This window comes from Triticum urartu, chromosome 5A, assembly GCF_056163025.1.
Source record: "Triticum urartu cultivar PI428250 chromosome 5A, HENAU_Tu73, whole genome shotgun sequence".
Taxonomy (NCBI): domain Eukaryota; kingdom Viridiplantae; phylum Streptophyta; class Magnoliopsida; order Poales; family Poaceae; genus Triticum; species Triticum urartu.
Window position 1 is genome coordinate 278,191,713 of NC_141877.1, and position 24,893 is coordinate 278,216,605.

The window sequence follows — 24,893 nt, forward strand, 5'->3', positions numbered from 1 at the left end:
AGCCCCTGAGACTCTGGTTGTCATCGAGAATAGCAGCAAACAGAGGATCATAGTCCCAGGTAATAACCAGACCGCCTTTATGTGTAGGTGGTTGAAGCTCCGGTGGCTAGCCGGACTGATGGGTTTGCCGAACTAAAGCGACAACTGGATGCGGCAGATGCCGACATCGTGCTTGTCAACAAGCGGCTTGACGAGGCACATGGTGAGTGTTTTTTTCCGGTGATCGTCACATAGTAAGAGCAGCATGATGCCAATATCTTTAATATATTGTGACTGGAGATGGAGCTGCCACCATGGAGACCCTTCGGGCAGAGCTTGCCCGAGCCAAGGAGCAAGCAAGGAGTAGCAATGCGGCCGCTTTGAAGGCGGTCGAAGAGTTAAGGGCCGAACTGGCCACGCATTGCGAGAGCAAGGAAAAAATAGCCAAGATGGCTGTAGAGTTAAAAGATGCTGCTGACCGTTACCGGCTTCTTGAAGAAGAAGACCAGGCGAAAGCGACGGACCTGGAGAAGGCCCGGGTGGCTGCCAAGGAAGCCCGCTCCAAAATTAGAGCGACGAAGGAGGAGCTGAATCAAGCTACATATATCGTGTCTGGGAAGCCCTTCTTGCTGCGGACTAAATTCGGAGATCCGAAGTATGCTCCTCTGGACCGGCTATGGAGTTCTACGGACGAGTACATGGATTTGGCTGCAAGTGCTGCTGATGCAGCCGAATACTTCAAGGATCAGAAAGGTCCCGAAGTGGAGAAGCTGTTCTGGTCATAGTTTCACGCTCCAGTCCGTCCGCTACTGCTGAATGAGCGATTGACCGGTTGGGCTAAGCTCCATAGGTTGTCCGGACTTGCCATGAGGTCCGTTGTGGATCACTTGTGGCCAGGAGGTCCAAGGCCGAGTAGCTACTTTAGCTTAGTGCAACAATTCCTTGAAGCTGTGCCACACATCGATGCTGTAAAGAGATCAGCGTGCATAGAAGGTGCGCGGATGGCCCTTGCCCGTGTCAAAACATACTGGGCGGAGATGGAGGCCACCACTGTTGCAGCACAGGGTTCGGCCATAGGCCGAGTGGATGCCGAGTACTACTTCGAAGAAGTCCTTGAAGGCGCTCATTTGATAGAGGCGCAGTGCTCGAAGAATGTTATTTTCCAGTGGCATGTAGTCCCATTGTACAAACAATGTTTTTCTGAATTAATCAAAGTTGTATTTATACTTTTGCCCGGAAGTACTATGATGCCTCATGTGCGGCTATTTATGTATATATGTATATAACCTGAAAGTTTGCAGTCATCGGCTTCCGCCCCCACGCATATAATGCGGGGGTGTTCGCAAAAGATGCATATCCACACTTGATCCAACGTCTTGGTCCGTTAAGGAGGTGATAGCATAGCGAACGAGGCAATCGGACTATATTGCTTTAACACTTTCACTTAGCCATAGGTGTTTGACAGTGGGGCTACTATATAGCCCCTGGTACCTCTGCGCTCGTCCGAATACGGTGCGCGTACGTACATGACTCGGGAAACGGCCCTTCGTTAATGCGGAGGAATCCCGAAGATTCCGATTAGTCATCGAGTGGTTGACCAGTCTCTCGCTATATCATGACAGTTAGTTTTTGGCTTTCTCTACTGAGGTGCTCATCCGGATGAACCAGGGCACAATCGCAGTAGTTCTCCCAGTGCTACCTTAGCCGATATAACGGAACGTAAGGTACCAAAATGTGGGAGCCGGGCAAACCCAACATTTGACCAAAGACATGATTCGGAGCTGATGCATATAGGGCCAAACTCGCGACGCCGAACACTCCCTAAGGTGTTTGGTCTTTATAACAGATACCGGGCTAAACAATGCCCTTTATAAGAAACCCCATGTGTCGAGGTACATGCAAGATCCTGGCGTGGCCACATGCCAATAATGCCGGCATCCTTCTCGGTTGTGTGGAGTATCCGGAGGATGTGAGCAACAAGAGACAGTAAAAAAGGTTTACGCAGGGCCTTAATCTAAAAACAAACCTTTGGGCGGGTCCCTGCTGCACGTCTGCGCCTGTGTCTCCGTTGTGCCATGTCCTGGACGGGTGTAGCACGATTGTCACCTGCAAAAGGAAAGAATTTAGGTGAAAGTTGCTGCGCCGAAAAGAAGAATGAGTTATCAGAATTCCAGAGAAGCCTAGATGAGTCGGGTTGGCCTTGATTACACGCAGGAAGCCCCTGGTATCGTTTTATGAGGGTTCGAAAACCAATCTCATGCATGTGTGATGGAACGCTGGACTCGTCTAACCGTGTCCGTGGTCTTGACGACCTGCCATTTTTTCTGGTTGGTGAGGCCGTCTAGTGTGCGGCTGTTAGAGCCGCCGCGTCTTCTTCCGTACGTGAAGAACGGTTGGTATTTCCGCTAACTATAATGACGCCTCGTGGACCGGGCATCTTGAGCTTGAGAAAAGCATAATGCGGTATTGTGTTAAAACGAGAGAAAGCCGCCCTTCCGAGTAGTGCTTGAAAATCACTTCGGAATGGAGCGATGTGAAAAGTTAACGTTTCACTTCGGAAGTTATCAGGGGAACTGAATACCACCTCTAGTAGTAGAGAGCCTGTGCAGTCGGCCTCTTGGCCTGGTATTACTCCATTGAAGGTAGTATTACTGTGGCTTATTTGTGTCGGGTCTATCCCCATTTTGTGGACTGTGTCCTGATATATATCAGATTGAGATCACTGCCTCCGTCCATGAGGACCCTTGTGAAATGGTACCCATTTATTATTGGGTCTAACACCAAGGCCGTCAGTCCTTCGTGCCGGATATGTGTATCGTGATCCCTACGATCAAAAGTGATCGGGTAGGCCAACCAGGGGTTGGACCTAGGGGTGATGGGCTCTATGGCGCGTGTGCATCAGAGTGCGTGATTGCTTGTCCTCCTTGTCACATTGATCACGTTTACTGTTTTAACCTCCGGTGGGAATTTTTTCTGTCCTCTGGCACTTTGCCGGCGAGGTTCATCCTCGTCTTCGCTTGGTGTCTCCACCCCTTTGTGTTCGCTGTTTAGCTTACCGGCCTGCTTGAAGACCCAACATTCTCTATGGGTATGCTTTGCAGGTTTGTCTGGGGTGCCGTGAATCTGACAGAGTTTGTCAAGAATTTTGTTTAGGCCAGATTGTCCTTCTCTGCTGCCTTTGAAAGGCTTTTTCCGCTGACCTGGTCAGGAGCCCCTGAATCCGGCGTTTACCGCCGTATTATCTGGACTACCTTCTTTATTTCGACGCATGTTTTTGTTGCGTCGTGATTTACCATTGCCATCCCTTACTTCGGATGTGCTTGGGTCACTGGTGCTACTACGGGCCAACCAGCTGTCCTCGCACGCACAAAAGTAGGTCATGAGGCTTGTTAGGGCTGCCATTGTTCTCGGTTTTTCTTGACCGAGGTGTCTGGCGAGCCACTCATCTCGGACACTGTGTTTAAAAGCTGCTAAGGCTTCGGCGTCCGGACAGTCGACTATTTGGTTCTTCTTGGTGAGGAACCTGTTCCAAAGCTTTCGGGCGGACTCTCTGGATTGTTGGATTATATGACTTAAATCGTTTGCATCCGGAGGTCGGACATAAGTCCCTTGAAAATTGGCCCGGAAAGCGTCCTCGAGCTCCTCCCAACTTCCAATTGAGTTTTCGGGGAGGCTTTTCAGCTAGCGCCTAGCTGGCCGTTTAAGCTTGAGGGGCAAGTATTTAATGGCATGGAGATCGTCTCCACGAGCCATATGAATATGGAGGATGATGTCCTCTATCCAAACTCCAGGGTTTGTGGTTCCGTCGTACGCCTCTATGTTCACCAGTTTGAATCCTTCTGGGAATTCATGATCCAGCACCTCATCAGTGAAACATAGTGGGTGTGCAGCACCCCTGTATTGGGATGCGCCATAGTGTTCGGACGATTGTAGTATTCAGTGTTGATGTTGTGCCGTAGCGCGCTTCCTAGATCCATAGATAGATCTGGTCGTGCAGGATTTCTGACGCAAGTTCTCACGTAGAACGTGTGTTGACTTATGCGTGACTTTGTTGGCCGCTCTATCGCGTTCACAGGGTGGTGGATCCGGCCGGTTGGCCGTATCACTTATCGGCTGTTTGGGCTCTGAGGCCTCATCGTCGAATTCCAGTAATAGCTTGCGCTTTGGGTAGCTATTTGGGTGGTAGATTCTACCATACTTTGTTACTTTGTTCCACTTGCTATTGAGCGTATCTTGTGCGACCTTGAGCCTTTGCTTCTCTTTCTTCAGGCTTCTCACTGTGGCAGTAAGCCTTCTGCGGAGGTTCTCTTGCTCCAAGTGTGTTTCCGGGATGATGGGTGCATCTTCGTCTGGACTGTTTTCTTCCCTAGACGGGGATTGATGATGCTTATCTTTGGCGTCATCGTGTTCGGATGTCGGATCCGTACTATGTTTGTTGTTTGCATCTTGATCGTTTTCTGCCATTGGGGTGGTGCAGTTATCGTCTTTTCCGGAGTCGCGTGGACTATTGTTATGGCTGTTTCTGCTATGGCGGGACCTAGGGCGGCGCCGCTGACGTCGGCACTTGGGTTGCTTCTTGGAGGGGTCATCCTCCGCTTTCTCGTTGCCATTGGCTTCGTTGGGGGTGTACACCATGTACACGTCATGTGATGAAGTAGCGGTCTAGTGCCCTGTGGGCGGTGGTTCCGGTTCGTCTCTGGCTTCGTCGTCCATACCGTCGAAGTCTTTGGAGCCGAAGTTGAGCATGTCGGTTAAGTCGTCGACAATGGCTACTAAGTGGGTGGTGGATGGGCACCGAATTTCTTCGTCGTCCGCATCCCATTCTAGCCGGACATAGTTCGGCCAAGGTTCTCCTGGCAGGGAGAGAGACCTTAATGAATTTAGCACATCTCCAAAAGGTGAGTGCTGAAAGATATCCGCAGAGGTGAACTCCATGATCGGCGCCCAGTCAGACTCGACGGGCACAGATACGAGCGGCTTGGAGTCCGTGGCCGAAGATGAATCCAGTGGTTCGGCAACACGGCCCTCGTAAGGGGTGAAGTCAGTATCCGGCTCTATCGCCGCTGAGAGCGCAGCCTCCATGGCGGGGTCCATCCCTCCACTCTGGGATTGCGCAACTTGCTCCAGATTTAAAACTGGAGTAGCTGCGGATGCGATCTCCCGAACACCGTCTGATGGTAGAGTTACGTCTTGCTCATCGTGACTATGCGGCACGTCCTGCATGGGCTCGATTCCGTCAAAGATCAAGTCTCCGCGGATATCGGCAGTGTAGTTCAAGTTTCCAAATCTGACCTTATGGCCAGGGGCGTAGCTCTCAATCTGCTCCAGATGGCCAAGCGAATTGGCCCGCAGTGCAAAGCCGCCGAATACGAAGATCTCCCTGGGGAGGAAAGCCTCACCCTGGACCGTATCGCTAGCGATGATCGAAGGAGCCATAGAGCCTTATGGTGACCACACAGTGGAACTCTCAATGAAAGCACCAATGTTGGTGTCAAAACCGGCGGATCTCGGGTAGGGGGTCCCGAACTGTGTGTCTAAGGTGGATGGTAACAGGAGGCAGGGGACACGATGTTTACCCAGGTTCGGGCCCTCTAGATAGAGGTAATACCCTACGTCCTTCTTGATTCTTCTTGATGATATGAGTATTACAGGAGTTGATCTACCACGAGATCACAGAGGCTAAACCCTAGAAGCTAGCCTATGGTATGATTGTATGTTGTCCTACGGACTAAAACCCTCCGGTTTATATAGACACCGGAGGGGGCTAGGGTTACACAAGGTCAGTTACAAAGGAGGAGATATACATATCCGTATTGCCTAGCTTGCCTTCCACTCCAAGTAAAGTCCCATCCGGACACGAGACGAAGTCTTCAATCTTGTATCTTCATAGTCCAACAGTCCGGCCAAAGGATATAGTCCGGCTGTCCAGAGACCCCCTAATCCAGGACTCCCTCACTTTGTGTGCTACCAAACCTCACAACGTAACTGGGTGATTATAAAGGTGCTCTACAGGTGTCTCCGATGGTACTTGTTTAGTTGGCATAGATCGAGATTAGGATTTGTCACTCCGATTGTCGAAGAGGTATCTCTGGGCCCTCTTGGTAATGCACATCACTATAAGCCTTGCAAGCAATGTGACTAATGAGTTAGTTGCGGGATGATGCATTACGGAACGAGTAAATAGACTTGCCGGTAACGAGATTGAAGTAGGTATTGAGATACCGACGATCGAATCTCGGGCAAGTATCATACCGATGACAAAGGGAACAATGTATATCATTATGCGGTTTGACCGATAAAGATCTTTGTAGAATATGTAGGAGCCAATATGAGCATCTAGGTTCCGCTATTGGTTACTGATCGGAGATGAGTCTCAGTCATGTCTACATAGTTCTCGAACCCGTAGGGTCCGCACGCTTAACGTTCGATGACGATCGGTATTATGAGTTTATGTGTTTTGATGTATCGAAGGTTGTTCGGAGTCCCGGATGAGATCAGGGACATGACGAGGAGTCTCGAAATGTTCGAGACATAAATATCGATATATTGGAAGGCTATATTCGGACATCGGAAAGTTTCTGAGTGGTTCGGTTATATATTAGAGTACCGGAGAGTTACGGGAATTCGACGGGGAGTATACGGGCCTTATTGGGCTTTAGGGGAAAGAGAGAGGGGAGGCTGCGTGCCCCCAAGGCCTTGTCCGAATTGGACTAGGGGGGGCGGCGCTGCCTCCTTCCTTCTCTCCTACTCCTACTACATGGAGGGGGGGGGGAATCCTACTCCCGGTGGGAGTAGGACTCCCCGGGGCGCGCCATAGTAGAGGGCCGGCCCTCCCCCTCCTCCACTCCTTTATATATGGGGGTACCCCATGAACACACAAGTTGATCAGTTGATCTTTTTGCCGTGTGTGGTGCCCCCCTCCACCATAATCCACCTCGGTCATATCGTAGCGGTGCTTAGGCGAAGCCCTGCGTCGGTAGCATCATCATCACCGTCATCACGCCGTCATGCTGATGGAACTCTCCCTCGAAGCTCTGCTGGATCAGAGTTCGTGAGACGTCACCGAGCTGAACGTGTGCTGAACTCGGAGGTGCCGTGCGTTCGGTACTTGGATCGGTCGGATCGTGAAGACGTACGACTACATCAACCGCGTTCTCATAACGCTACCGCTTACGGTCTACGAGGGTACGTGGACGACACTCTCCCCTCTCGTTGCTATGCATCACCATGATCTTGCATGTGCGTAGGACAAATTTTGAAATTATTGCGTTCCCCAATACTTGGTGGCACCGAGATGCAGAATCGCAAGCGATTACTGCAACTCGATGAGACCGAAAAGTTCCAATCGGTTGCAACAAGATTGAAAACCTAGATCAACTTAGTGAACTCGGTTAGACCGAAAAGGGTGAATCGGTCAGACTGAAATGCAGTGAGAGGTTTTGGAATTTTAAGTCTATGACGAATTGGGGACTCCGAGTGCTCCTCACACAGAGTGTTTGAAACTGACTTGATCAAACTTTGTGATGTAGCATGGATAGTGTTTGAGACGAGAAAAGCATAGATAGCTAGAGGAGGTACTTAGGCCTTCTTGTCCATCCATTTGGCAAAAGAAAAAGAGCCAAACAATCAAAGCAACAAAATGGATGTCCTCGAATGAGTAAAATATGCAACCAACATGCTCACACAATAAAATGGCAAATGAAATATGTGGCAAAGCATGCACAAACACTCTAGCATCTATCAAGCAATTGGCGATGACTAGGTCATCTATATATGAGTATATTGACTTAGGAGTCAAATGAGAACATTTGATCGTAGGTCATACTCATCGTTTAAGCACAAGTGGGGTTACCACTTTTACATAAAGCATTGTTGTGTTCACACCATTAGAGTTGCTTTAGCTCAAATCTTAGAGTAAAGCTCCCCCTAGATGTGATATCCCCCCTAAGAGGGATGAACTAACCTTGGGTTTTGTCGATGATGACTTCATGTAGATGTTGAAGATGTGGATGCTCAGTGTTGATGTAGATCATTCGGAGCAATCCATTTGAGTGAATTGCACTTTCAATACCTACACGGGTTAGTCCCACAAGGAACAAACAAAGATATCCATGGACATAGAATGAAGTTCATACATGATGATGTCCATGAAAGCATTAGGTTACCTTGTCCCTTGTCTTACCAACAAGAGGGTTTGTGACTCCTTGATCTAGTGCAAGATGTGGAAGTTGCATGCACTTGTTCTCTCCAAAATGATATGAGTGAAGTATGTTGGCAGAGTCACCCTCAAGAACTTTCTAGTTCTTCTTCTTTGGGATCCACACCATCTTGATGGGAATCCTTGGAGTTGTAGTCATACTTTATGAAGTAGAACTTGATGTAGTCTTGGGAACCCACTTGACCAAGGCCTTGGGAGCTTCTTCAAATGCATCAGTTTCCTCTTTAAGCTTGTCATTGCCTTTTTTGCTTGTGGTCTTGTGGTGGAAGATCATTTTGAGCTTGTGTCCCCTTGAAAGAAGTAGGATCATACTTCTCTTGTTGAGGGACAAACTTCGTCTTGGGGTATTGATCTTGTTCCCACTCAACTCCATTGGCATTGAACTTTTGTTCAAAACCAACACCTTGATTCTTCCGGTGCCTTCCTTGCTTGCATACATTTTCCTCAAATTTCTTACTTCTGGCAAGGCTCTTGTAAACACCTCTCTCTATAATTCCCTTTAATAAGATATTTTCTTGCTCAAGTGTAACTTGGCTAAGAGTATCATTAGTGGAATCAAGAGAACTACTAGAAGCAACAATATTGGATTTAGCATGATCATTGTTACTACTAGAAGAAGAATCTTTCTTACTCTTGCTGCTAGATTTTACTTGTGGGATGTAAATAGGCAAGAGTAAATGCTTGGCAATGTAAGAAGAACTTTTCTTGCGAAGATCATCATTGATTGCTTTTAAGAACCCATGTTCTTGCTCAAGGTTGAGATTTTCAAAGCGTAGCGTCTCACGAGTGTTTAAAAGTTCTCGATGATCTTCCAAGGTAGTTTCATGAGTCTTTAGTTAGACGCTCAATCTCCTTCTTATCATCGTCATTCGTTTTATCTTGATTAGCATGATTAATAGCAATTTCATCATAGTTTTCATCACTAGAGTTGTCAACAAGTAAATCATCATCACCTAGCAAGTCATCTTCATCACTATTGAAATCAACATACTCGGGGTGTGATACCTTTGGGCCTTTATCCATGAAGAATCTTCCAATTCCTTCATTTGGTGAGTCAAATATGTCGTAGGAGTTGGTTGACACAAGTGCTAGACCGGCAACACCTTCATCTTGAGTATATTCGGAGTCAGAGTGATAACTTCTCTCGGAGTGATTGTCGGAGTCGGAGCCGGATACCCATTCACCAACATGAGCTTGATGTCTTCATTTTGTGTAGCTCCTTGATGACTTGTCCTTCCTTTCCGGATCCTTGCTTCTGCGAGAGGTTCTTCGTTCATAATGATCATCTCTACTCCTTCTCTCTCTTGGAGGTGATTCTTCTCTTATACTTCTCCTTTTTGGCGAATCTTCTCTTCTTTTGTAGGGGGCAGTACACTCATCTGAGTAGTGTTCGGGTCTTCCACAATTGTAGCAATTACGCACACGACTCCAAGATCTTTTGTTATTGTAGGACCTTGACTTGGAACTTCTTTCTTTGCTTCTACTCTTGTAGAACTTGTTGAAATTCTTCACCATTAAGCTCAATTCTTCTTTGAAGGCTTGTTTCTCACTTGATGATGTAGGAGCATCACATGAGGCTTTGTAAGCACCACTAGACTTGTTGTGAAGTTCTTCTTTATCCTTGAGTGACATCTTGTGAGCAACAATTCTTCCAATCACTTCCGTTGGCTTGAGATCTTTGTAATTGGGCATCATTTGGATCAATGTGCACACGGTATCATATTTTCCATCCAAGGCTCTTAGGATCTTCTTGATGATGAATCTATCGGTCATCTCTTCACTTCCTAAGCCGGCAATCTCATTTGTGATGAGAGCAAGCCTAGAGTACATTTCAGCGACACCTTCATGATAACCCACAAGTATAGGGGATCAATTGTAGCCTCTTTCGATAAGTAGGAGTGTCGAACCCAACGAGGAGCTAAAGGTAGAACAAATATTCCCTCAAGTTCTATCGACCACCGATACAACTCTACGCACGCTTAATGTTCGCTTTACCTAGAACAAGTATGAAACTAGAAGTACTTTATAGGTGTTGTTGGATAGATTTGCAAGATAATAAAGAGCGCGTAAATAAAAATTAGGGGCTGTTTATATGAAGACACAACTAAGTTAGTTTTAGTAGAGAGCTTGTTGTCACACAAGAAAGTTATTTGTCCCTAGGCAATCGATAACTAGACCGGTAATCACTATTGCAGTTTATTTGAGGGAGAGGCATAAGCTAACATACTTTCTCTTCTTGGATCATATGCACTTATGATTGGAACTCTAGCAAGCATCCGCAACTACTAAAGATCATTAAGGTAAAACCCAACCATAGCATTAAAAGGCATCAAGTCCTCTTTATTCCCATACGCAAACAACCTACTTACTAGGGTCTGTGTTTCTATCACTCACGCCACCCACCATAAGCAAATCATGAACATATTGCAAACCCTACAGTGGGGATCCCTCACGCTTGCGCGACACGAAGAGCACCATAGGACAACACTAATAATAAAACATGCAACTCAAACCAATCACGGTCATCAATTAACCCATAGGACAAAGCGGATCTACTCAAACATCATAGGATAGCCATACATCATTGGGAAATAATATATAGTGTTGAGAACCATGTTTACGTAGAGATTACAATGGGTAAAAGAGGGGTTACACCGCTGCATAGAGGGGGGAAGAGTTGGTGATGATGTCGGTGAAGTTGTTGGTGTAGATTGCGGTGATGCTGATGGCACCGGTGGCGTTCCGGCGCCACCGGAAGAGAGGGGGAGAGAGCCCCCCTTCTTCTTCTGCTTCTTCCTTGAACTTCTCCCTAGATGGGAGAAGGGTTTCCCCTCTGGTCCTTGGTCTCCGATTGGGCTGAAATTTTAACACGATCTCTATCCGGATATTAGATTTCTTGCGGCGAAAGAAGGGCATCAACCGCCTTACGGGTGGCCCACGAGGGTGAGGGGCACGCCCAGGGAGGCTGGCGCGCCCCCCTGCCTCGTGGCCACCTCGGGCACCATTTCACGTGGATTTTTCTTCCCAAAAATCATATATATTCCAAAAAAATCTCCGTTAGTTTTTATCCCGTTTGGACTCCGTTTGATATGGATATTTTGCGAAACAAAAAACATGCAACAAACAGGAACTGGCACTGGGCACTGGATCAATATGTTAGTCTCAAAAATAGTATAAAAAGTTGCCAAAAGTATATGGAAGTTGTAGAATATTGGCATGGAACAATCAAAAATTATAGATACGATGGAGATGTATCATCATCCCCAAGCTTAATTCCTTCTCGTCCTCGAGTAGGTAAATGATAAAAATAGATAATTTTTGATGTGGAATGCTACCTAGCATAATCTTGATCATGTAATCTAATCATGGCATGAATATTAAGACACGAGTGATTCAAACAAATAGTCTATCATTTGACATTAAGACAATAATACTTCAAGCATACTAATAAAGCAATCATGTCTTTTCAAAATAACATGGCCAAAGAAAGTTATCCCTACAAAATCATATGGTCTGGCTATGCTCCATCTTCATCACACAAAATATTCAAATCATGTACAACCCTGATGACAAGCCAAGCAATTGTTTCATACTTTTGACGTTCTCAAACCTTTTCAACTTTCACGCAATACATGAGCGTGAGCCATGGACATACCACTATAGGTGGAATAGAATATGATGGTGGAGGTTGTGTGGAGAATACAAAAGGAGAAAGTCTCACATCAACGCGACTAATCAATGTGCTATGGAGATGCCCATCAATTGATGTCAATCCGAGGAGTAGGGATTGCCATGCAACGGATGCACTAGAGCTATAAGTGTATGAAATCTCAAACTGAAACTAAGTGGGTGTGCATCCAACTTGCTTGCTCATGAAGACCTAGGGTATTTAAGGAAGCCCATCGTTGGAATATACAAGCCAAGTTCTATAATGAAAATTTCCACTAGTATATAAAAGTGATAACTCAAGAGACTCTCTATATGAAGAACATGGTGCTACTCTGAAGCACAAGTGTGGTAAAAGAATAGTAACATTGTCCCTTCTCTCTTTTCTCTCATTTTTTATTTTTTCTCATTTTTTCCTCTTTTTTAGGCTTCTTTGGCCTCTCTTTTTTTTGGGGGGGGGGCTTCTTTGGCCACTTTTATTTTGATAACCTCACATGGGACAAAGTTCTAATAATGATGATCATCACACTTTTATTTACTTACAACTCAATATTACAACTCGATACTAGAACAAAGATATGACTATATGAATGCCTTCAGCGGTGTACCGGGATGTGCAATGATCTAGCGTAGCAATGACATAAAAAACGGACAAGCCATGAAAACATCATGCTAGCTATCTTACGATCATGCAATACAATATGACAGTAAATGCTCAAGTCATGTATATGATGATGATGGAAGTTGCATGGCAATATATCTCGGAATGGCTATGGAAATGCCATGATAGGTAGGTATGGTGGATGTTTTGAGGAAGATATAAGGAGGCTTATGTGTAATAGAGCGTATCGTATCACGGGGTTTGGATGCACCGACGAAGTTTGCACTGACTCTCGAGGTGAGAAAGGGCAATGCACGATACCAAAGAGGCTAGCAATGATGGAAGGGTGAGAGTGCGTATAATCCATGGACTCAACATTAGTCATAAAGAACTCACATACTTATTGCAAAAATCTATTAGTCATCAAAACAAAGTACTACGCGCATGCTCCTAGGGGGATAGATTGGTAGGAAAAGACCATCGCTCGTCTCCGACCGCCACTCATAAGGAAGACAATCAATAAATACCTCATGCTCCGACTTCATCACATAACGGTTCACCATACGTGCATGCTACGAGAATCACAAACTTCAACACAAGTATTTCTACAATCCAAAACTACCCACTAGCATGACTCTAATATCACCATCTTTATATCGCAAAACTATTGCAAGGAATCAAACATATCATATTCAGTGATCTACAAGTTTTATGTAGGATTTTATGACTAACCATGTGAATGACCAGTTCCTTTCATCTCTCTAAATAGATATAAGTGAAGCAAGAGAGTTTAATTCTTTCTAAAAATATATACCCATGCTCTAACAAATATAAGTGAAGCAAAAGAGCATTCTACAAATGGCGGTTTTCTATGTGTAGGGAAACAGGCAATCCAAACTTCAAATGATATAAGTGAAGCACATGAAGCATTCTATAAAGCCATACTCAAAAAATATAAGTGAAGTGCAATGAGCATTCTATAAATCAACCAAGGACTATCTCATACCAGCATGGTGCATGAAAGGAAAGTGAAAACTAAATGCAAAAGATGCTCCAAGATTTACGCATATCATGTGACAAATAAAAATATAGCTCCAAGTGAAATTTCCGATGATCATTAGAAGAAAGAGGGGATGCCTTCCGGGGCATCCCCAAGCTTGGTTGATTGGGAGTCCTTGAATATTTACTTGAGGTGCTTTGGGAATCCCCAAGCTTAGGCTGTTTCCACTCCTTATTCCTTCATCCATCGTGATCTCTCCCAAAACTTGAAAACTTCAATCACACAAAACTTAACAGAAAGTTCGGTACGATCCGTTAGTATAATAAAGCAAATCACTCCTCTAGGTACTGTTGAAAACCAATTCATATTTTGTTTTTGCATTGTAGCTACTGTAATATAACTTTTCCATGGCTTAATCCACTGATAGAAATTGATAGTTTCATCAAAACAAGCAAACTATGCATCAAAAACAGAATCTGTCTTAAACAGGACAGTATGTAGTAATCTGAACATTCACCATACTTCTGGTACTCCAAAAATTCTGAAATAATTAGGAAAAATAAAAAAATTGTATAGAAAGACAGTGAAAGAAGTTTCAGAACCGTTTGATGTTCCATTAAAAAAATGAAAAATCGCGCACTACAGCCAAAGTTTCTGTTCTGCACCGCACAAACCAACAAGCAATGTAAACAATCCTAAAGGAAAATCTTGGCTCATTATTTTTATAATACAATGGAATTGTACAAGGGGGTAGTTATTTTTGTTGAAAAGTTTCTGTAATCAAGATTCACCAAGTTTCCGTGAGCATTAACAAAGTTCAAGGAGCTCCCCCACTTCAACAATGCTTTTCTCTCTCACTTTCACTTTCCTTTTTTTGAAAAGTTTTGGGTTCCCCTCTTTATTTTTTTGTTTTTAAACTATATAAAAGCACTCAACAGAAATAAATGACTCTCTAAAACTTCCGGGTTGTCTCCCTGGCAGCGCTTTCTTTAAAGCCATTAAGCTAGGCATAAGGTGCTCTAGTAATGAATCCACCCGAATCCCAAGGTATATCAAAGCCAATTTTAATTAACAATGATTTGTAATTTAGTAGTGAGCACAAAGCAACATATATCACGTAACGACGAAGTCTAACTCTCTTCCTATGCATCGGCATGTCATAAAAGAACAATTCATGCACACATAGTAAAGGCCAATGCATAGTATAAATAGTTTCTTGCAATTTTATCATATTGGAAACATGGAGAGGCGGAGATGTAGTTCCTCTCTCATAATAATTGCAAGTAGGAGCAGGAAGCAAATGCATATTATATCTATCAAGATCACCATGTGTAGTAGTGAAACGCAACCCATCAATATAATTCTTAATAAGGGCAAACTTCTCCGATATAGTGTAGTCGGGAGAATTCAAATAGATAATAGGACTATCATGCGTGGGTGAAATAGAAACAATTTCATGTTTAACATAAGGAACTATAGCAAGTTCATATCCATAAGCATAATTCATATTGACATCTTGGCCACAAGCATAGCAAGCATCATCAAAAAGGGATATTTCAAAAGAATCAACGGGATCATAACAATCATAATAGCATTCATCCTTCGGTAAGAACGAAGGGACATTGAATAATGTATGAGTTGGAGAGTTACTCTCATTAGAAGGTGGGCACGGGTAGCTAATCCGATCTTCCTCCTTTTGTTCTTCGCTCTCCTCATCATCTTTTTCATCCAATGAGCTCATAGTTTCATCAATTTCTTCTTCCATATACTCCTGCAAAATATTAGTCTCTTATTGGACAGCGGAGACTCTCTCAATAAAATCATCAATATCGGAATTGAATTCATAATTCTCATAGCAATATCTAAGTATAGCAAAATTTTCACGTCTGTAAACAACATCATCAATATTTTCACACTCTTTAAACAAAGATTCAATTTCATAAGCACCCATAAAAGCAACGAATTCTTCTATTCGTTCCACATCATAGTAATCATATATACCATTAGCATATGAAGCTAAGTTTCATTATCATTAAATTCGCATGAAAAGAGAAGGTGTGGAGCCTTCATCCTAGAGCAACAAGTATAATCGTATCTCAAGCATAGTTGCCGAGCATACCAATGCAACATATAAATTTGATCCTGTAATAGTTTCCCTTTTTGAGTCAAGAGATAATCCCTAAAGTATTCACGTTGATCCAACGTGTCTCCCATAACATAATTGAATGGGGTTTTCTCAGGATTATCAAAGTAGTACATAATATCTTTCACATAATGAGCATCAAGGGTTTTAGGAGGTTCCCCATCTCCATGAGTAGCAAGTAAACCTAATTTTTTTGGTATTTCGTGTTCCATATCCATAAATAAAGATAGAGAACAACTTAGAACAACAAATAAAAATTAATTAGTGATAAAGCAAACAAGCACACACGAGAATATTCACCACATGCTATTGCTCCCCGGCAACGGTGCCAGAAAAAGGTCTTGATAACCCACAAGTATAGGGGATCAATTGTAGCCTCTTTCGATAAGTAAGAGTGTCGAACCCAACGAGGAGCTAAAGGTAGAACAAATATTCCCTCAAGTTCTATCGACCACCGATACAACTCTACGCACGCTTAATGTTCGTTTTACCTAGAAAAAGTATGAAACTAGAAGTACTTTGTAGGTGTTGTTGGATAGATTTGCAAGATAATAAAGAACTCAAGAGCTTGTTGTCACACAAGAAAGTTATTTGTCCCTAGACAATCGGTAACTAGACCGGTGAGCACTATTGCAATTTTATTTGAGGGAGAGGCATAAGCTAACATACTTTCTCTTCTTGGATCATATGAACTTATGATTGGAACTCTAGCAAGCATCCACAACTACTAAAGATCATTAAGGTAAAACCCAACCATAGCATTATAAGGCATCAAGTCCTCTTTATTCCCATATGCAAACAACCTACTTACTCGGGTCTGTGTTTCTATCACTCACGCCACCCACCATAAGTAAATCATGAACATATTGCAAACCCTACAGCGGGGATCCATCACGCTTGCGTGACACGGAGAGCACCATAGGACAGCACCAATAATAAAACATTCAACTCAAACCAATCACGATCATCCAATTAACCCATAGGACAAAACAGATCTACTCAAACATCATAGGATAGCCATACATCATTGGGAAATAATATATAGCGTTGAGAACCATGTTTAAGTATAGACTACAGCAGGTAAAAGAGGGGTTACACCTATGCATAGAGGGGGAAGAGTTGGTGAGGATGGCGGTGAAGTTGTTGGTGTAGATTGCGGTGATGATGATGGCCCCGACGGCGTTCCGGTGCCACCGGAAGAGTGGGGGAGAGAGCCCCCTTCTTCTTCTTCTTCTTCCTTGACCTTCTCCCTAGATGGGAGAAGGGTTTCCCCTATGGTCCTTGGTCTCCATGGCATGGGAGGGGCGAGAGCCCCTCCGAGATTTGATCTGTCTATCTGTCTCTCTCCGTTTCTACGTTGGCTGATTCTACCCTTTCACCGTTTCTTAAATTCCCGGAGATCCGTAACTCCGATTGGGCTGAATTTTGGACACGATTTTTATCTGGATATTGGCTTTCTTGCCGCGAAAGAAGGGCACCAACTGCCTTACGGGGTGGCCACGAGGGCCCAGGGCGCGCCCCCTGCCTCGTGGCCCCCTCGGGCATCGTCTCGTGTTGATTCTTCTTCCCAAAAATCACATATATTCCAAAAAAATCTCCGTCTATTTTTATCCCGTTTGGACTCCGTTTGATATGGATTTTCTGTGAAACAAAAAACATGCAACAAACAGGAACTGTCACTAGGCACTGGATCAATATGTTAGTCCCAAAAATAGTATAAAAAGTTGCCAAAAGTATATGAAAGTTGTATAATATTGGCATGGAACAATCAAAAATTATAGATACGACGGAGACATATCACTTCACCATCCTTCATTTTGAACTTGTCAAGTTGACTTTGAAGCACATCCAGTTTGGATTCCTTGACGGAGTCAGTACCCTCGTGCATATCAATCAAAGTATCCCAAATTTCCTTTGCATTCTCAAGACGGCTGATTTTGTTGAATTCTTCGGGGCACAATCTGTTGAAGAGGATATTGCAAGCTTTAGTGTTCTATTGCAGCATCTTCAACTCGTCCGTGCTAGCTTCACGGTTCGGTTCTCTCCCATCGAAGAATTCACCTTGCAAGCCAATACACTCAATGGACCAAACGGCGGGTTATGTCCAAGAATATGCATTTTCATCTTATGCTTCCAAGTAGCAAAATTAGTACCATCAAAGTAAGGACCTCTACGGTGGTAATTTCCCTCGCTAGACGCCATACTCTCCTAGGTTGTGAAACCAAGGCTATGATCACCAAAGCTATGGAAATCAAGGCCAATGGAGACCAAAGCTTTTATACCACTTGTAGGATCGAAAGTATGTCTAGAGGGGTGATTAGACTACTTGACCAAATAAAAATCTACCCTTTTCCCAATTTCCAGTCTTGGCAGATTTTAGCAACTTATCACAAGTCAAGCAATCAACCTACACATGCAAGTCTAAGAGTATAGGAGCGGGATGTAAAACATTTGCATACGAAGGTACAGGGAGGAGTTTGGAGGGAGCAAACGCAATGTAGACACAGAGATTTTTGGCATGGTTCCAACAGGTGGTGCTATCGTACATCCACGTTGATGGAGACTTCAACCCATGAAAGGTAATGGTTGCGCGAGTCCACGAAGGGATCCACCCATGAAGGGTCCACGAAGAAGCAACCTTGTCTATCCCACCCTGGCCATCACCCACGAAGGACTTGCCTCACTAGGGTATATCTTCATGAAGTACGCGATCTCCTTGCCCTTTGTAACACCCACGATGCGGCTATATCTCCCATGTGTCGGGGCATGACTTAGAGGCATAGCCGCATGGTAGGTTTGTCGCAAGAGGGGTAATCTTTACACATCCCATGTACTGAATAAGGAAGGGATAAAGAGTTGGCTTACAATCGCCACTTCACACAATACATGAATATAGCATACATCATCCAGGATACAATCAAGGTCCGACTACGGAACCAAATAAAGCAAACAAAACCCCAAATGCTAGATCCCTGATCGGCCCGACTGGGCTCCACTACTGATTAACTAAAACCAAACAACACAACAAACACGAACTTCATCGAGCTCCCACTTGAGCTGGGTTGCGTCACCTGCACGGGTATCATTGGCACCTGCAACTGTTTGGAAGTATCTGTGAGTCACGGGGACTCAGCAATCTCACACCCGAGAGATCAAGACTATTTAAGCTTATGGGTAGGAAAGGGGTAATGAGGTGGAGCTGCAGCAAGCACTAAGCATATATGGTGGCTAATATTCGCAAATGAGAGAGAGAAGAGAAGCAAAGCACGGTCGTGAACTAGAAGTGATCAAGAAGTGATCCTGAGTCTACTTACGTTCAAGCATAACACAAGAACCGTGTTCACTTCCCGGACCCTGCCAGAAAGAGACCATCACGGCTACACACGCGGTTGATGCATTTTAATTAAGTTAAGTGTCAGGTTTTCTACAACCGGATATTAACAAATTCCCATCTGCCCATAACCGCGGGCATGGCTTTCGAAATTTCAAAACCCTTCAGGGGTGTCCCAACTTATCCCATCACAAGCTCTCACGATCAATGAAGGATATTCCTTCTCCCAGGACAACCCGATCAGACTCGGAATCCCGGTTACAAGACATTTCGACAATGGTAAAACAAGACCAGCAAAGCCGCCCAATGCGCTGACATCCCGATAGGAGCTGCACATATCTCGTTCTCAGGGCAACACCGGATTGTCCAAACTTCCGGTAGGCCAGCCCAGAGTTGCCCCTGGTGGCCACCGGCGGCTGACAGGTTTGGACCAATACTTAGACAAGCACTGGCCCAGGGGGGTTAATATAAAGATGACCCTTGAGTCTGCAGAACCCAAGGGAAGGTGATAGGTTGCTAGGCAAATGTAATACCAAGGTTGGGCCTTGCTGGAGGAGTTTTATTCAAAGCAAACTGTCAAGGGGTTCCCATAACACCCAACTGTGTAAGGAACGCAAAATCAAGGAACATAACACCAGTATGACGGAAACTAGGGCGGCAAGAGTGGAACAAAACACCAGGCATAAGGTCGAGACTTCCACCCTTTACCAAGTATATAGATGTATTAAAGTAAATACGATATAATAATGATATCCCAACAATATCCATGTTCCAACATGGAACAAACTCCATCTTCACCTGCAACTAGCAACGCTATAAGAGGGGCTGAGCAAAGCGGTAACATAGCCAAACAACGGTTTGCTAGGAAAGGTGGATTAGAGGCTTGACATGGCAATATGGGAGGCATGATATAGCAAGTGGTAGGTATCGCAACATAGCAATAGAGCGAACAACTAGCAAGCAAAGATAGAAGTTATTTCGAGGGTATGGTCATCTTGCCTGAGATCCCGCAAGGAAGAAGAACGAGTCCATGAAGAAGACAAACGAACGAAGTCGGACGAATCCTCACAAACAAGACATTATCAGAACTAACCCGAAGAAACAACACTGGAAAGAAGAAAAAAACATAGTAAACAACCATCACATAAGCATGGCATGATGTACAAACAAGTATGATGCATGTCCGGTTTAATGAGGCATGGCATGGCAAAATGCACAAGCAAAACTACAAGTTAAGTGGAGCTCAATATGCAACGGGTTGCATATTGACGAAACACCACAACAATTATTTAGTTCTCTCCCGTTTAAGTACTCAACAAAATTAAATGTTGGTTAGCATGGCAAGGGGTGAAGCATAATTAAACTAATTATTTAAGCAAGTTTAAATGAGGCTGGAAACATCAAACAACGATTCCGGTGAAACCTCATGTGCATTAGCAATTTAATGCAACAACAATTTTAAACATTTTAAATGTTATTATCATGATGCGGATGACATTTGCAAGTTATGCAATTTTGTGAAAATGTTAACATGAGCAAGATAAGAGCATTTGTCGCCATGACGGAATGAAAGTGTGCCACGACGACGACAACGAGAACGGTGCCACGGCAACATTCCGGTTCCGGTAACTCGATTGAGATGCCGGTGAAAAGGATAGGGTGTGAGCGAGTTGAGCAAGATGGTGGGGTGCTCCCGAGTACCGGGTTCCCACATGTCGACGACAAGGCGACGAGGAACACGCCAAGAACAACTCGGACACGGTGCAACCACGAGCATCTCATACATCACTCAACATTCGTTCACGGGCATCGTCTCGGTGGTTATACCTTCAAAGCGTGCAAACGGGATGATTCGGGTTCGTCAAGGGAAGTAGAGGAAGTAGTCGTTCCGCGATGGTAGAGGAAGTAGTCGTTCTGCGATGGTAGTAGAAGTAGTTGTACACATTCGTAGATGTTCGGGGTCACGACAAGGAACTTGACGCCCATGGGTCTCTGAGGTCGATGGTAGTAGTACACTTGGTCTTGTTGGATTTGCGGCGACGGTAGTTGTAACTGGCCAATGTAGTGGTACCTTGCGTCCCATCGTGGTACTTGGCGTCCCATCGTGGTACTTGGCGTCCGGTGCGGTACTTGGTGGCGAATCCAGGACGTACATGTACACTTGCCGAAGTGGAACTTGACGAATCCTAGGGTCGTCGGGGTACTTGAACAAATCCATGGAGGCGGTCTTGGCGCTCCGGGTCTTGCGGTGTAGTCGAACTTGACGAATCCGAAGGGGTACTCGGTGAATCCGCGTAGTTGTACACACGTTGAAGTAGTGGTACTCCGATGTCGACGATTGTTGAACTCGGAGGGCCATCGGTAGTTTCCTGACTTGGGTCTCCGTGTGCATGTCTTGACGGGTCCGGGGGGTCTCGGTGGTGGCCATGGTCTCCATGATGGCGCCATGGTGGTCTAGCTGCAGCAGCAAGGGCGTCGGGGCCCATGGGCGCAGAGGAGATGGCGAGGAGGTGGGTCCAGAGGCGAGCAACCATGGCAGGGGCGAGCGAGCGCCTCGTCCTCTGCTCGCACGTAGAAGAGGCGTGACTGGAGGCCTGAAACGGCAAAGCAGCTGCGGGATCCGACTAGGAAGGGCCGTGGCTGGAGGAGGAGGCAGCGGCAGCAGGGCGCGGCGGCTGTGCGGATGGGGCTGTGTGGGCGGCGGGCGGCGATGCAATAGGACGGAAGCTCGTTCGACAGAGGGAGCTGGGAATGCGGCCCCGACGGGGTCGCTCGCTGGTGACGACCGTGGACGGAGGCAGGGCCCTCGGACTCGAGCAATGGCGGGGTCTCGGCGAGGTTGGCGAGGCCTAGGCGGCAGGGCGCGTTGGCCAGCGTGGAAATGGAGAGGTGGCGATGAGGGAAGGAGAAGCAGCGAGGTCAGTGGGGCCTGGGCGCCGACAAGGAGAAGGCGGCGGGGCAGGGACGCGCGGCGGCGGGGCAGCATGGTGAAGGAGAGGTGGCCGGTCGGGTTGCGAGGTGGTCATGGGGATCGAGCGCGAGGAGCTCTCACTCCTCTCTGTCTATGGGTGCGAGCATGGAGGCGGCGGCAGGGGAGAGATGGGTCGAGAGGATATGGAGGTTGCGGCTGGGCCTCGGGCAAGGTAGCGCAAGGGTTAGAGCTGGGCCTTAGGAGAGGGATTAGGAGGGGGTTCGGCTGGGACTGCAGATGGGCCGGCCAGCTGGGCTGTTGCACTACCTTCCCCCTCATCTTTCTTTTAAAAGAAAATAATTAGAGAGAAGAAAAGAAAAGGAGGGTTAGGGAAAGGATTTGTGCAAGGGGGCTATTTTCCCGGACTCACAAAAATGCGTTGTTTCCAAGAAAATAGAAATGGCCAAGATTGAACGAAAAGAATTCAAACTCATTTGAATTTAATTCAAATGGGTTTGAACTAGGACGAGGTTTTAGGAGTATCCATAAATGTTGAGAATTTTGGTAGAGCTCCGGAAAATGGTAAAAGAATTATTGTCAAGGCTAGAGAGTCGAAACTTGAAGAAGAAAAAGGCCAAGGGATTTAATATGCAAGTGGGTTCATGGGTGATTCAAAACAATGGAATATTTTATAATAGCTCCCTAATATCGGGAGGATATGTTATAAAGAGAACTCACCCTTCCCTCGGTTTAAATGGACCGAAGATCCATGCAATTTATTTAAGTGAGTTTTAGTTGGCTTTGAGAAAATGATGGCATGATGACATGATGCAACGCACATGATGCAATGATGAATGCAACAAGCAAAAACAAATCACACCACGAAACTCGGAAACCAAGGAAGGCATTTGAAGCTCCGTCCTTGGGGCGTTACACCCTTACAAACTCCTTGGTTCAACTCCACAATCTTGTCGGAGGCTCCCAAGTGACACCTAACCAATCTAGGAGACACCACTCTCCAAAAGGTAATAAATGGTGTGTTGATGATGAACTCCTTGCTCTTGTGCTTCAAATGATAGTCTCCCCAACACTCAACTCTCTCTCTTGCAGATTTGGATTTGGTGGAAAGATGATTTAGTGGAAAGCAACTTGGGGAAGGCTGGAGATCAAGATTCTTGTGGTTGGAATGGAATATCTTGGTCTCAACACATGAGTAGGTGGTTCTCTCTTAGAAAATGTATGCTGGAAGTGTAGGCATGTTTTGATGGCTCTCTCCACAAATGAAGAGTGGACGGAGGGGTATATATAACCTCCACACAAAATCTAACCATTACACATAACTCACCAAATTTAGTGGGACTGAATCATAAAACTCAGCCAGACCGATTGAGTTCAAAATGTGAACGTTAGGATTATCGATGGGACCGACATGTCAACTTGGTGGGATGATTTCATTAGGATTAGGGCATAACGTAATCTCGGTGAGACCAATTTCTGTAATAGGCAAACAGAGAGGTGGTCAGGCAAACTCGGTGGGACCGAATCGCCCATTTCAGTGAGACCGAAACGTTACGAATGGGAAACAGAGAGTTTGCATTGCAAACTCGGTGGGACCGATTGCTCATCTCAGTTAGACGGAAACTTACGAAGGGAAACAGAGAGTTTGCAATCCCATCTCGGTGAGACCGAGATCCCTATCGGTGAGACCGAACTGACTAGGGTTTCTGGCAGTGGCTATGTCAAATGAACTCGGTGGCGCCGGATAGATCAAATCGGTGGGGTCGAGTTTAACTTTTCGTTTGGGACATATGTGGATATGAGAAAGTGGTTGAGGGCTTTTTGAGCATATCACTAAGCATTTTGAGCAAGCAAGCCATTAAGCAACACCTCATCCCATTTTAATACTATTAGCTTTTCCTATGGACTCAATGTGATCTTGGATCACTAAAATAAAATGTAGAGTCTTGAGCTTGAGCCAATATGTGTCCTTAGCATTTTGAGGGGTCCACATTCCTAGTCCATGCCATGCCAATCATTGAACTTTCTAAAATGATCATCTTGAAAGAGCATTAGTTCAATGAGCTTTATGTTGTTAGGAATTACCAAAACCACCCAGGGATAGTTGCACTTTCAGATATTCGTGCTGAAATTTAAACTTATTTAGGCTTCGTTTGGCCTTTTTATACACTAATTGAGCTTCCTAGGAATTTAATGTCCATAATTTAAATCTGAACTTCAAATACATGCTCCATTTCACCAAAATGGCTAGAAAATTTATACATGTGTCCTTGGGTGCATGTTTAGTTCCCATGCCAGGAATGGGAACAAATTACAACCGTACCCGTGTCCTGGCTCGTCCTCAAACATCTGGAATCTTGGTTTTTAAATCCTCATAAATCCTGAACTCACTAGAAAGTCATCAAAGGTGGCATGGTGTCACGTCATGGCACATATATGTCGTGGTAAAAACATTGTCCAATTTGGGCTAAGCTTAATTACAAACCTCTTAGAAACCGGAGTTTCTCTCAAAGAAGCCTCGTGGTTCTGATAGGGAAACGTGTTCCCCTTGTGGGCGAAACAAAATCATCGCCTCTTTCCGCCTTGTATTTTCTTCCACGGGAAACATGGAATGACATGATATCCGTGCTATAATTTAAACTTATTCAGGGTTCGTTTGGCCTTTTTATACACTAATTGAGTTTCCTAGGCATTTAATGTCCATAATTCAAATCTGAACTACAAATACATGCTCCAGTTCACAAAAATGGCTCGAAAAATTATAGATGTGTCCTTGGGTGCATGTTTAGTTCCCATGCTAGGAATGGGAACGAATTACAACCATACCCGCGTCTTGGCTCGTCCTCAAACATTTGGAATCTAGATTTTTAAATCCCTGTAAATCCTAAACTCACCAGAAAGTCATCAAAGGTGGCATGGTGTCACGTCATGGCACATATATGTCGTGGTAAAAACATTTTCCAATTTGGGCCAAGCTTTATTACAAACCTCTTACAAACCGGAGCATCTCTCAAAGAAGCCTCATG